The sequence below is a fragment of the Oxyura jamaicensis genome, chromosome 4, assembly GCF_011077185.1.
Source record: "Oxyura jamaicensis isolate SHBP4307 breed ruddy duck chromosome 4, BPBGC_Ojam_1.0, whole genome shotgun sequence".
Classification (NCBI taxonomy): domain Eukaryota; kingdom Metazoa; phylum Chordata; class Aves; order Anseriformes; family Anatidae; genus Oxyura; species Oxyura jamaicensis.
Window position 1 is genome coordinate 710,409 of NC_048896.1, and position 13,152 is coordinate 723,560.

The 13,152-nt window shown below is 63.2% G+C and overlaps 1 protein-coding gene across 4 annotated transcripts in view; it reads left to right on the plus strand.

The window, feature by feature from the left end:
• STARD8 (StAR related lipid transfer domain containing 8) overlaps positions 1-13,152 on the plus strand; it is a 56,709-nt gene that overhangs the window by 9,691 nt on the left and 33,866 nt on the right. Inside the window, exons 1-2 of one of the 4 annotated variants that reach the window (XM_035325230.1) lie at positions 6,066-6,186; positions 6,235-6,306. The exons of 1 other annotated variant lie outside the window; for it this stretch is intronic. The gene's annotated coding sequence lies outside the window, so the exon portion shown is untranslated. Of the gene's footprint in view, positions 1-25; positions 74-6,065; positions 6,187-6,222; positions 6,307-13,152 lie in introns of those variants that run through there. 2 more of the 4 variants (XM_035325229.1, XM_035325231.1) reach the window with 2 other exon arrangements.

Below are 13,152 nucleotides of genomic sequence, written 5' to 3' on the forward strand. Positions count from 1 at the left end.
AGCCGCGGGGCCGGGGCCGGGAGCGGGGCCAGGAGCGGGGCGCAGCCGTCGGGCTCCGGGCTGCGGCCAGCAGGTGAGGGCCGGGCCGGGCCGGGCCGGGGGGCGGTGGGCACGGGCGGGCACCCCCAGCACCGCTGCGGCTCCCCCGGTGCTGTCTTCCCTCCCTTCCCATCGCGGGTGCCGGGAAGGGGAGACCGGCTCCGGGGTGGGAGGTGAGTGCTCGGTGCTCCCCCCAGCCCCGGGCGCCGGGCAGGGCCCCCCGGTCGGTGGGGGTGTCCCGGGGGGAGGTGGTGGGGGGCGAAGGGCAGAGCGTGGCCTGGAAGCACGTGCTGAGGGGTCCTGGGGCTTTGCCGTGCTTTTGGTCTAAAATAGGTGAGCATCCCTCCCGAGGGGCACACCGTGCGGGGGCAGCACCGTCCGTGCGCCCCGCTCAGCGCAAAGCGCGCGGTGCTCGGGTGGTCAGTGTCCGTGTCACTCGGGTGGTCAGCACCCGTGTCACTCCGAGCGGGTCTGTGTGCCCGGCTGCGGGTCTGCGCCCGGCTGTGGTCCTGGCACTGCTGGCGTGTGGGTCTGGCCCGTGCTGTGGGACGGACTGGTGGCCTGCAGGCTGCATCCCTGCAGCAGAGACCAGAAGTGAGGCCTTTCCCTCCCCAGCCCCAAGGGCATTACCGGTTTGAAACGCGATGCTTGGGGGAAAACTTTGTCACATATAAAAGTTCTTCGTTTAAAAAATGGTTTTAAAATCCCCTCCCTCCCACCAACCCTCCAAAAAAGGAACCCCATACTTTTCACAAAAAAGGGGGATTGTTTTGTATTTGATAGCGTCGTAATGATACTTTTATCGGCCTTTGTATTGAGACTGTTAAAAATGTTTGAGGAATTCTTCTTCATTTCAAACTTCAGTGCTGAGACTGGTTTGATGTGGCTGTTAAAGATGATTGTGATAACAGCCTGCGAATAGCAATCTTGAAAGCAATTTATTTTGAGTTATGTGAAAGAGGAACTGTGGTTCAGTTTGTCAGTCTGCTCCAATGCTCAGTGAAGAACCAGATCCTGAACCTGCCAACTTGTGCTGGAGACTCGTGCCTTCTGCTGCCAAATGATCTCCTTGGGAATGGTCCAAAGTACTCCTGATGGACGGGAGTAATTCCTCGGAGATGGTAAGGTCAGCTTAGATTGTCACAGGTGAGGGAGGAAATGGGGTTTTCCAGAGTTAAGCTGTTATGAACCTAGTGGAGGAGAGTTCATTAACGCTTGGTGAGAACATCGGTTGATCGGATCCAGTGTATTTTGGCAAAAGCGGGTTTCATTTCAGCCATTTCCAGTGCCGTGGCTGTCTCAGAGGGAGATGTTCGAGGGCCACGAGCTGCCAGCACACCACAGCCACCTCCCTGCCAGAGCCCCCACGGGGACCCTGCTGGGGACACAGGCACCCCGCGGCCCCTTCAGGTCGCGCTGGTGCAGCCGGCTGTGCCGTGGCTCCTGGCGTTGTGCTGTGGCCACGGGTGGGCTGTGGCCATGGATGTCAGCCCGGCAGGCCGGGGGGCAGGGGCTGCAGGAGCCTCCTTGGGGACCTGCAGGAGAGCTGCGAGCACAGCCTGGATGGAAGGGCTGCCCCCAGCCCTGGTTGCTCCCGGAGCCAGTAAGACCTGGGTGAGTTTAATCAGCTCCTTGGCTGCTTTCGGTGTCTTGGTAAGCCCGGCGTGTGCTTCCCGAGGCTGTGCCGGGATGGAAAACCACTTTCCTAGACTTGCAAACCACCATCGTTATCTCTGGAACAATGAACCAACCATTCTGGGCGTTCCTCCCCCAGCCCGGTACCAAACCCGCAGCAGTTAGCATCCGTGGTGGCACCTGGCTGCAGAGCAGTCCCTGCCTCCTCTGGCGGCTGTGTGGGGACGGGAGGACCTGGCTCTTCGCCCCTCGGTGGTCCCGTGTGCATGTAGCCAGGGCCAGCCCCTGCTAACCGCAGCCGCAGGCCCCCCTCGTTCCGGGGAGGAGGCCCTGGCGCGGTGGGTGAGGCAGGAACAGTCGGGGCGATTGAGCTGGTTGCCGCTCCTCCTCGCCAGCTTGTTTACCTCCCCGGAGCTGGAGGCTTTCTGCTCTGCTTCAGCAGTGGCCACATAATCCGGATTCCTCAGATAAATTCCTGCTGTTTCTTTGAGATCCGTGGCTGCTGTTTTAATTGCCTCGAGCTCCGGGCCAGACACAGGATCCTTGTTGTATGAAATCAGCGCCTATGAATGATGCTGTTGTGCGTTCGTCTCTGAGTTTCTCTCTTTCTCCCTCTCGCCCTCCTCCCCTGGAAGCCGGGGAATTCGGCCCTGGCGGGGCGCTGCCTGCTGTGCCCGTGCAGCTGGGGGCACCGACTCCAGCCGCCGCTTTGTGTCCGCCGTTAGCTTCTTCCCTGAGCAGGGTGCCTGGTGCCAAATCGCTGCCCTTCCTTTGTGATAACACCTCGGTAACCTGCATGGGTGGCTGCCTGCCGTTATCTGCGTGCTCTCTGAGGAAACAAACCCATCTGTTCTGCCCCGGTACCGTTCCCAGCGCGGGGCCACCTGCGGCTTTGCCACCTGCGGCCGTGCCCAGGGATCCTCGTGTGGTGTCCGAGGCCCAGATTTGCTGGGGACACACCGAAGTCCGACAGGCTGCCATGGCAGCGGTGGGGATGACGGCTTTTATAGCCATGCATTAAAAAAAAAAAGTGAGCAACTGTTGGGCGGCCGGGTGGCCAGACAGAAATAAACAGGGCTCCTCCGCTGGGCGGGAGCGAGAGCGGGTGGCAAGTGCAGGCTGGGCCCGGCGCTGGCACGTATGTCAGCCCGGATGAAGCTAGCTCATGCGAAAATGTCACAGGGTTCTCCCCTTTTCCTTCTGCGGTGGTGGAAAGCTAAGAAACATGAATAATGGTTGCATGAGCGGAGCGAGAGTCCCCCGAGCACATGCTTGTGAATAAGTTTACCCCGGGACACTCACTCCTGGTTTGCTCATTTCTGCGGCTGTTTTTTATTTATACACCTGAAAGAGAAGTTTTGCTTCTCCCCCCGCCCCCCTGTTTACTCTGGTCGTCGGAAAAAGAGCACCAGACAATGACGGCTCGGGGCTGGCCAGGATGTGCTTGTTGTGGGTGCGTGGGTTTCCTCCTCGTGCTGGGTGGCCACGCGGGGCAGAGCTGCGTTTCCCATGGATTCGATCTATCCATCTATTTATTTATTTATTCATTTGCCGCCTTTGCTTGTTTCGACTTTCCCAGGGTGTTTTCACCTGGTCGGGCCCTTGTGCGCCTTGCCCAGGAGAGGGTGGGTGCCCTTTGCTGGGCTGCCTGCCCGGGGGGGCACCGAGGTGGTGTGGGACGGGGCTCTGGGTGCTGCGGGGGGCACGGCAGAGGTCTGTGTCGGGGGGCAGGGGGGAGCCGTGTGCGCCCTTAGTCTCTGAGGGTGCTCTGTGATCCCTCGCAGAAGATGTTCTGCCTATCGGCAGCAAGCGCCTGGTTCTGTCTCCAACCCTCGGCGGGGCAGCAAGGAAAACAAGAATTGCGTGGTAATGCACAGGTTTGCAGGTCTGACGTGGTGCGGTCAGGTGCTGTGGTACAGGAACGCGGGCGCTGAGGATGCCTTTGCTTTCATGAGCCCACGTCGGCTGTTCCCGGGCCTCCTGTGGGACCGTGAAGAAGTCCCAGAGGTGGATGGGGCCCGGCTGGGGGTGCTGGGCTGCAGGTGTCCGTGCGCTGCTCGCAGCCAGACGTGCTCCGTTGGAACCGGGCATGTGCAGATGCAGACCCAAGGGACAAATGCCAAGTAAGTGGTCTTTTTTAGGGCATTTGAAAATGCCTCAGTGCCATCGAGGTGTTCGGTGAGTATAACCCATCCTTCCGAACGAGGCTTTAGCCGTAGCTGCGGTGTGGCCCGGCCAGTTTTCCTGCTGGACCCAGCCCAGAGACGGGAGGATTTTAGTGCTGGCAGGAGCAGAGGCAGCGCGGGCAGCATCAGCTGCTCACCCCAAAATGCCCTCACCTCAGGGCTGGGGCTGGGCTGGGCTGGGCTGCACGTGCCTGCTGCTGCCCGCAGGATTTAACTCGGCTTTTGCTGCGTGCGTGCAAGCCAGGAGGGCTTCGCTCAGCTGCCGAGCCCTGCTCCCAGCCCCAGCAGCTTACTGGTGTGTGGGGACGTGATGGGAGGGAGCACAGCGCTCCTCAGGGCCCGTTCCAGGTCCCCTGTGAGGGCTGGGCAGAGGTTATTGCTTCGAGCCTGTCAGCAGAGCTTTTCCCGGTTCGGGTGTCCCGCACGCCAGGCTCCCAGCCTCTGCTGGGAGGAGGGCACAGCCCCGCTGACCCTCCCGGCCGGCTTTTCCTCCATTCAGCCAGCTTCAAAGGGCCTTTGTTGGATCTTTTCCTGTCCCTTCTCAGTGACGCCCTTTGGACCACCCTAGGCTCCTCTCCCCTTGTCCTCCCGGATCCCTCTCGGTGTGATCGCTGCTCTCCTCGGGCTCCCCCCTGCGCTGCCCGGGAGGGCGCCGTGCTGCGGGCTGCTCCCCCGGCGGCAGCGCTGACCCCTGTGCTGGGCACCCCACGAGCACACGTGCATACTGGGCGCCCTGTGCAGGCGGCGGGGCAGCCCGGAGGCGAGCCCGTGGGCTCCCTGCCATTCCTCGGCCATGGGCTGGGCACTATTAATATCGCCGGGCGTGAATGCAGCCCATTCATCGGCCGGCGCGGGGGGAGCGTGCAGCGTGCACGTTTTCTGCTCCTCCCGGCCTTCGCCCGGGTTGCGCGGCCATCGGCTGGTCCTGGTGTGTGTGGGGCAAGTGTGTGCCTGTGGGGTCTGTCCCCGTCGCCGGCTGGGTGCTGTCCCCATCACTGCCTGTTCATAGCTCGTCGCCTCTGGGAGCCTTCCTGCCTCGCTGTCCCCACGCCTCTCCCCTTCCCGCTTTGCGTGAGGAAACGAGTGGAAAATGCTTGAAATCCTCCTCTGAGGCGCTTTTTCCACTGCCTGATGGTGTGCCCCTGGGGCCGCCCCGGTGCTGGTGCCCGGCTTCAGCCCACGTAAGGTGCTGTGAGCCCTCCCCTCACCCGGCCGTGCCCCCCTTCTGGCCCCTGCAGCCTTCCCACGTCGGTGGGCGAGCAAACCAGCCGCCCTGCCCGTCCCCTGGGAGGCTGGCTCTGCGCTCTGCCCCCGGGGCTGTGCAGCGCAGTGCTCCAGGCGTTCTGCTCACTCCGTGCAGCCCCCCCGGGCAGATGCAGCCTCTGGGACGGCCGGAGCCCGAGCTGTCCCCTTCCCATGGCCCTTCCCAGGAGCTGGGGGAGCAGTGCTCTGCTGAGGGAGACGAAGCAGAGAGCCTGGGGGTGCTGCGGAGGGGGTCAGGGCTTGGCTGGGTTCCTGGCACCCTGATCCACCCCCTGCCCCTCTGTAGCGAGGTGCTTCCTGCCCTCTTGCCTTACATTTCCCACAAACAAATGTATCCTTCAGGTCTACCTTAAATACTTTATTTTATTATTATTATTATTATTATTATTATTATTATTATTTTCTTTTTTTTTTTCTTTTTTTTTTTTTTTCTCCCCTCTTGGTGCTGTATTGCAGACCCTGTCCCCCATTTTATTCTCCTCCCTCTTGTGGATGCTTTTCAGCCGGTCCCTCCTCGCAGGCCGTGCTCTGGGGTCCAGGGGCAGCCCGAGATGTGTGCCAGCACCTTCTGCGGCGCGGCCGAGCCTCGCCCCGGCCTGCCAGGGGAGCGGGCACCGAGCAAGGAGGACCCCTGCGGTGTGGGGGGGCCTTGGGGGATGCAGGGCCCACGAGGGCAGCATCTCTGCCCCGCAGCATCTCGCCGCGGCTTGTGCCCCCCCGCTTTGCCTCCTGGTGGCTTCGATGTGCGGGGGGCGCCCACCCAGGCACAGGGGAGGGGGCAGGTCTGGGGAGGGGACCCTGCGGGACGGGACGGGACGGGACGGGACACGGCGGGGAGGGGACGGGCCGGGAGGGGAGGGGAGCCCGGGGCCGCCCCCCCGTGGCGATTGGCCCCGGCTGCCGGGGGCCGGGGCTCCGCGGCGCTGCCCCCGCAGCTCCTGGCCCGCAGCCGGCCCTGCCCGCGGCCGCTCGCCCCGACAAGGGCCGGAGCCACGGCCCCGGCTCGCATCAGCCCGCCCGGAGCGGGGCCGGGCCGGGACCCGCCGCCTCTCCCCCTGCCCGCCCGTCCGTCTGCCCGTCCCGCTGCCCGTCCGTCTGTCCGTCCCGCTGTCCGTCCCGCTGTCCGCCCGTCTGTCTGCCTGCAGGACATCGCGCTTTGCCGGGGGCGCAGCGGAGCCCGCAGGTAAACGGGGGACCCGGCGGTGCGCGCTCCCGCGGGCGGGGGCCGGGGGGTGCCCCGAGAGCGCGCCCCCGGGGGCTGTGCGCGGCCCCGCGGCACGGAGCTGCCCCCGGCGGTGTCTCGGGGTACCCGGGGGGGAGCCGCGGGGGGGGCACCGGGCCCTGCCGGCAGCGAGCGGTGTCCTCGGGGTCCCTCTTCCCCCTCCTCCAGCGGGGATCGGCGCACACTAAATGAAGGCGGCCGCCGAGCCGCCCGAGGCGCGGTCTGTAAGCGGTGAGCTCATGGAAGGGCCGGGATCAGGCCCCGCGCCGCAATAACGTGGGCGTCCAGCGCCCTGCTGGGGCTCCCAGAGCCGTGGGCACGGCTTCGCAGCCGGGTCTGGGTTCTGGGGGTCTTTGCGGCTGCTGGGAAGGGGTCAGCGTGCCGTGCGTAGGTTATCGGGTCGTGAGCTGACACTGATCTGTCAGAGCTCTCTGCCGAGGTGCGAGGCTGGATTCTCAGGGGTTATTTGTTTGTGGCTAAAGCAAACATCAGCTTCTGTTTGATTTTGTGATTTGTGTTTTTGAATGGCTCCTTGGTGCCCGGGGCAGGAGTGGGGAGAGACCTTTGCCTTTAGAGGTCCTTGTACAGCCGCGGGCTGTCAGAGAACACATTGTGATGTTATTGGCAGCAGGTCGCGTTCTCTGCCGTGCACACACTTGAATTCTTATCAATGAGTGTGCTTTCTTCTGTTTACATTTTAACTGAAATGCAGTTAAGGAACATAGAAGTGTTGCTGGAGCAGGCGTAGCAGCTCCTCGCTGCTCTGCGCAATTTACATCTGGGTCTGCCTCCTGCACGGTGAGCTGTGCAAGGAGCAAGGGCTTGTTTCAGAACCCCTCTGTCTTCCTCCACTTGTTTAGGGAAAAAATAGATCAGATCCTTATACCAGAAGGTCATCCCTAATTTCCTTACGTGACGAAACGTCAAATCCCAGAGCAAAGCAGGTATACGGTGCAGCTCTGCACTCTGTGTACGTGCACTTCCTTTGCGAAATGCTTTTCTAATAAAAGACCAACTGAATCAATCTGACCGTGCTCCTGCTGAGCATTCCTTGTCTGCACTGCCTCAAATGTCCAACGCTAAGCGTATGCATGGGACCGGCTGCCAGCAATTTACTTTCGTAAGAGAACAAAATATGGCTGTGCCTAAGGGCACTTCAGTACTTCCCCTTGATTTCTGTACTAATTTCAAAAAGATTTGAAAGTTCTCAAAGTCAGTTTGAGTCGAGCAGGGGAAAAGAAAGCTGCCCTTTGCCTGGGGGTGTACCGGGGTCGCTGCGTGACGTGCAAATCGCCTCCCGGGGAGGGGAGAGCGGGGTCTCCTTCCTTACGCTGTTCATTCCTTGGAGAGCTGGTAACAGTTTGCCCAGAACAGAGGTTTGCAGACTGGCACGAGCACTTTGCGTGGCCGAGGACGGGCTGTTGCGTTCTGTGGGAGCAGAACCCTCCAAATGCAGGCAGCGTGTCGGCCGCGGGGCTGCGGCGGCAGGGAACGAACGCCTCCTGGCACAGGGGTCCGGCCTCGGTGCGCTCCGTGTGGGGCTTGGGGAGGCTCCTCCAGGACGGCGAGGTGGGCGCGCTCCCCCGGGGCTCATCTCGTAGGCGCATCGGGGAACGTGGTCACTCTGGGTGTAAAAGGCATTTTGTGGCAGCGCGCGGGCTGCGAAGGCTGAGGGATGCTGGGCTCCTCCTGTGCCACACCGTGTTGCGCGCAGGTCCTGCGGCAGCAGTGGCACTCCGAGGCTTTGTGCAAAAGATGTGGAAGAGCGAACACAAAACTCAGCCTGTAGCATCTCTTCTCTGATGGAAGCAGTGGGAGAAGGGAGCCTGACAGACAGGGAGCCTGACCAGGGGTGCTGGAGCAGTTTGGGCAGGGGGCAGCACCGGGAGGCTGCCGGCAGTGCTCGGCTCCGGTGCTGAGGCTCGGGGTGCCCTCAGGGAGGCTGTGGTGCTGGACGAAGGCTTGGTGTCTTGGGGGTGGCTTTGGCTCCTCTGCAGGAGCAGCGCTCACTGGTCATGGGTCCGTGTGAGCGCAGCCGGCCGGAGCAGCGCGCGGCGCTGTGCCAGGCGAGTGGCGGTACGCGGGGAGGCACGCGTGGCAGCGGGGACATCTGCGGCCCGGCGGGCAGAGCCTCTCCTCGCCCCCAGCTCTTCCTCCTGGGAAGCACGAGGCAGCGTTCGGTCGGACGTGGTGCCTCCGGCAGGGACGTGGTGCCGAGGGGCCGGGGCTGCATTTCCCTTTGTGCCGGCTGCGGTGCGCTCTGGGCAGGGCTGGTGGCAGCGCGGCCGCATTCCAGCAGAGCCGGGGGTCTCCCGTCAGGTTAATGATTGAGCCACAGTAACCCTCCTGTGCGAGCCTCGCTGAAAGTCACCTCCAGGTAATTACCTTAAGGCTCCCAAGCTGTTGGGGCTGCCACAGAAATGTAAAGAACCGGGGTCTTTTTCTGTGTTTCCAGCAAGAAATGCTTTCTGATGTGCAGGAGGTGCTGAGTGCCGGCCGGCTGCCTTTACTCGTCCCTGTTTTCTCTGTCAGGGACGTGGCGTGTTACCTGCCTGGCTGTGCACACGGGGTTGGCAGCGGTGCAGGGTGGTGCTGGCCTCATCCTGCTCCCCTTGTCCTGGGGCTCCCACCGCCTGCCCCAGCAGCGGCACAGAGCTGCCACTGCCTCGCTCCCTGGAGCCCCACGCTCACTGTGGTACAGGAACGAGTCTCTCTGACACAGGCTGCCCCCCTTTGCAGGATCACCCGGGGGAGTCAGCAGGGTGACTGAGGCAGTGGGACGCAGCTCCCAGCGCAGCCCCAGGTGCCCAGCTGCCCTCTCTGCTGGCACAGCCCTCGCCAGCCCGCTCTGCCTCCCCCTCTGTCCCCAGGCGCTGCCTGACTGGTCCCAGTTAATCATTGACGGGCTGCCCGTGCCACGTGGCCCCGCCGCATTTGCCCAGCACGCAGCGGCGGAGCTGTTTGCTGAGTCCCCTGAAGGATTCCTTATCAGAAAAGGGCACTTGTCACCCGGTGCCAGTCACAGGCTGCGTAAACGTTAACGGCTGGCTCAGGGAACTGGCCCTGGCAAACACAGCGGCTTGGGGGACTTCCTTCCTTGGAAAGTGCCTGGTGGCTTGGCCTCCTCGTCCCTCATGTTGCTCGAGGTGCCTGTGCTGTCCTCCAGCTGGCCGTGCTGGCAGCCCCTCAGTGTCCACCCTGCGGATCCCAGCGGGACAGCCTGCTCTGTCACAGACCCCTGCCGCTGCTCAGGACGTGTGTTGGGGTCACCCCTCGGGTACAGGGGTGCAGCAGCTGGGCGGCAGGCAGGTGCCCGAGGAGAGCCTCTTATCACTGGCTATGGTGCCACAGGAGGGGACTCGTCCTGCTCTGCCACCTCTTCCCCCATCCACCCAAACGTGCCGAGGGCTGGAGGGCAGCGCGGTGCCTGGAGCAGCTGCGCTCCCTCCCCACGTCCCGGGGCGAGCACCTGGGGCTGGATTTCCACGGCGCCTGCGGCACACGCCTGGGCCTCCCGGTGCCTAACCGGCAGCAGGAGCGCGGCGCTCCTCACGGGACGGCACGCCGCTGAGGCCAGGGGGCCCAGCACGCTCAGCCCGGCGGCGCTGGGGATTTCCTGCCCTTTATCTCGGGGGAAGAGCATCTGACTGCAACGTGCGCGGGGTCTGCGGAGAGCCTGCCTGCGCCGATGTAATGGCAAGCTTGCTGCGCCCTGCTGGAGCTGGCTTTGATGCTCATGTTCAAAGCTCGCTAGGGCCTAAGTAATGTCACTGCCTAGGGAAGGTGCCTGCGCTCGCTCCCAGGAGCGTGTGCTTGATGCTTCCAGCGCTGCTCGTGCAAACACGACCGGGGCACAGCAGGACAGGAGGCTTCTGACCGGCAGGTTCTAACTGCCCGAGTGTAAGTAGTGTGTGAAGGTAGATGGCGGGGTTTCTGTTCTCCCTCTCTCCCCTCCGGCTCTTTTTTTTCTCCCCATGAATTTCACAAGAATATTTTCACTGCTGTCAAGGGCACAAGTTCAGCTGCTGAATGCCCCTTTGTCTTAGGCAGCACAGAGGAGTCACGCTCTCCCGCCGTGCCTTCTAGGAAAGGCAACAAAACGTTTCCCCCGCGCCCCTGCCAGCGGCGGCGGTGCTCCGGGCACCGTGCTGGGTCCCCGTGGCAGGCGGTGCGAGCTGGTGCGGCCGGGCAGGGTCTGCCTGCAGGGTCTGGTCCTCAGCCTCTGCTGCGGCGCAGGCTGGAAGGGAGGGAGCTGAGGGCTGCGGGACTGGCCCCTTCTGCCCCCCTCTTGGTCCCCGTGGGGTCAGTGCCTGCGGGTGCGTGGCTGGCGTCCCGCAGCGCCCCGTGGTTCCTCTCCATCCTGGGTGGGAGGGGAAGCAAAGGCAGAGAGGGCAAGGAAGTGAGCACTGAAAGAAAAGGGAAAAGAAGAGGACCGACGGGGGTCGGGCTGTGCTGCAGGAGCTGGGACAAGGCAGTGGCCGGGGAGCTGTGAGCTGGGCTGGGGGGAAGAGGGAGCGGTGCCAGGGGTCAGAGGATGCGGGCGAGGGGGCGGCCGGGGCAGGGTCTCTGTCACCGCCAGCAGCGCTGCAAGTGGGCAGAGGCGGTGGCAGCCAGACGTGTCACAAGACTGCCGGGACAGAGACTCTCAGAGGTGACTCAAAGCTCACTTGACCTCGTTTCGTCAGGCTCATTGGGTAAGAGCAGAACCTCTGGGCAGTTTCGGCCTCATTTTCCCAGGCAGATAACTAACTGCCCATCGCACCTCGCTGCCAGGACCCCTCTGCTCCCACGGCCGGCCCCAGCTCCGCAGAGCCCCGCGGTGCCCTGGCAGCCCAGCCCTCAGCGCCGTGCCCGCTGCTCGGAGCCTGGCAGCGCGGCTGTGCCGCCGGCCCCGCGCCTGGGGCTGTGCACGGGCTTCCTGCGGCCCTTCTGGAGGGAGGCTCTGCGGGTATGGCAGCGCCTCGCGGTCCTTTTCCCCCAGCTGCAAATAACGGGCTTCTGAAAAAAGGTTTGGAGAGCTTAATGGCGCCTGAGGTGGTGTGTAAGAGAAACTAGGTGAGTGGCTGCTGCCTGCCGGGGCTGCCTTCAGCGCCCTGCCTTGGTCCCCCTGCTGTAAGCCCAACATGTCCTTAACAGCGTTTTATCTTGTCCTTGTTTCATTCGGCGTTCTTGCACCTGGCGCCGAATCCCTTTATCTGTAGCCGCAGGTACTCCCGGTTCCCGTCCTTTGGTGCTGATTTGGGCGGGGGCGTTTCTTGCCGGGCAGCAGCGTGCCGGGCGCAGGGAGCGGTGCCGGTGTGCCCGCTGCCCCTCTCCCCACGTCGCACCCCGTACGAAGACGGGTGAGTTCTGCCTGGTGGCCGTCCTGTCCCACGGCTGCTGGGGTGACACGCGGGCTGCAGGAGCGAAGCTGAGGTCCAGCTGCCAGCACGTGTCCCCACACGCACCGCGCTGCTGCTGGGGATGCCAGCGGGCCGCGGGCTGCCCCTGGGCATCCCCCAGCTGCAGGTACCGGGCTGCCCCCTCGGGGGCTGCATTTCCTTGCCCAGCTCATCTGGCAGGGCCAGAGGAACGGCCGTGCTCCCTTGGGCCCCGCTCGGCTGTTGTAGAAGCATCGTCCTCCTCGTCCAGCTCCGCACAGCACTTGGTGCTGCCGGCTCATGCAGGCTGTCCCGCAGGGATCAGGGCTGCTCACCCTTGGCACCTCCGCAGACAAGGCCAAAAGCCAGGACCGGGCAGGAGCTGGGGCTCCCCTGCGAGGACGGGCACGATGTCCTGCCAGCCTTTGACTCGTGCTCTGGCCGGGCGCTTTGCTTTCCAGCCAGGTGGAAGCTGACCCCGCTGCTTCCTTCCCCGCACCCCGTGCCTGCACACCCCTCCGCAGCACAACGCTCCCAGCACTGCTGCTCAGGAAAACAACAAATATTTTAGGCATTCTGCAGCAGCTGAATTGTATCAAACTGCTTCGTGCATCTGAGGCTTACAGCCCTGAGCGTACATTTTTGAAGGGGCACGGTCAGGGAGGCGTTGAGGAGGGGCAGCAGAGTTGCACTCTGTGAGTCCTTTGTGAACCTACGGTCAGCACCTCTGCGTGCGGGGTTTCCTGCATTTCTTCTCCTCCTCTTCTCTCTTTTATTTTGTGTAGGAATGTTGGTATGAAAACAGTGCGTGTACTTCCTAAGCCTCCACGTGTTGCTTTGCTCCCCAGCCTCGCTAGCGTGACGGCAGCGCCGTGGAGCCTGCCTGAGGTGGGATCTGCTGGCGTTGGATGCTGGGCATCGCCAGGGCTGTGTTATCTGACCCTGCACGTGCCATTTTACCTTCCTTATCCTGGCTTTCCAATTCCCATTTCCACGTGGGAACCCCATCCCTGCTGGCTGCAGAAACCTCGGGGATGGGATTTGGAGCTGGGAAATGGCACGGCAATCTGTGGGGGGCTCTGCCGGGAGGGACGTCGGGGTCGGAGCTCGTCAGGTGGAGGTCGGGGTCGTTCGTTGCGGGCTGTGAGTCCCCAGGCTGGCAGTGGCAGGGACAGGGGGGCCACAGCTGTGTCCCACCGTGCTGCAGGTGGCCGGGGAAGGGCTCCTGGGTGCAGGCACACGTGTGGGGCTGGACGGGATGGACGGGCTGCTCCCCGACAAGGGCAGGGAGGAGGAAGGTGCAGGTGCTGCCCCTCGGCTTCCCCAGCTGCTCCCTGGCGATGCAGGACCTGGAGTGATGCAGACAACTGTGCAAGCTCGTCCTCTGCTTGGGAATGGAGCCTGTGTTGGTCTAAAAGTAAAGCCTGTTTTGGGGGGCTGGGGCTTT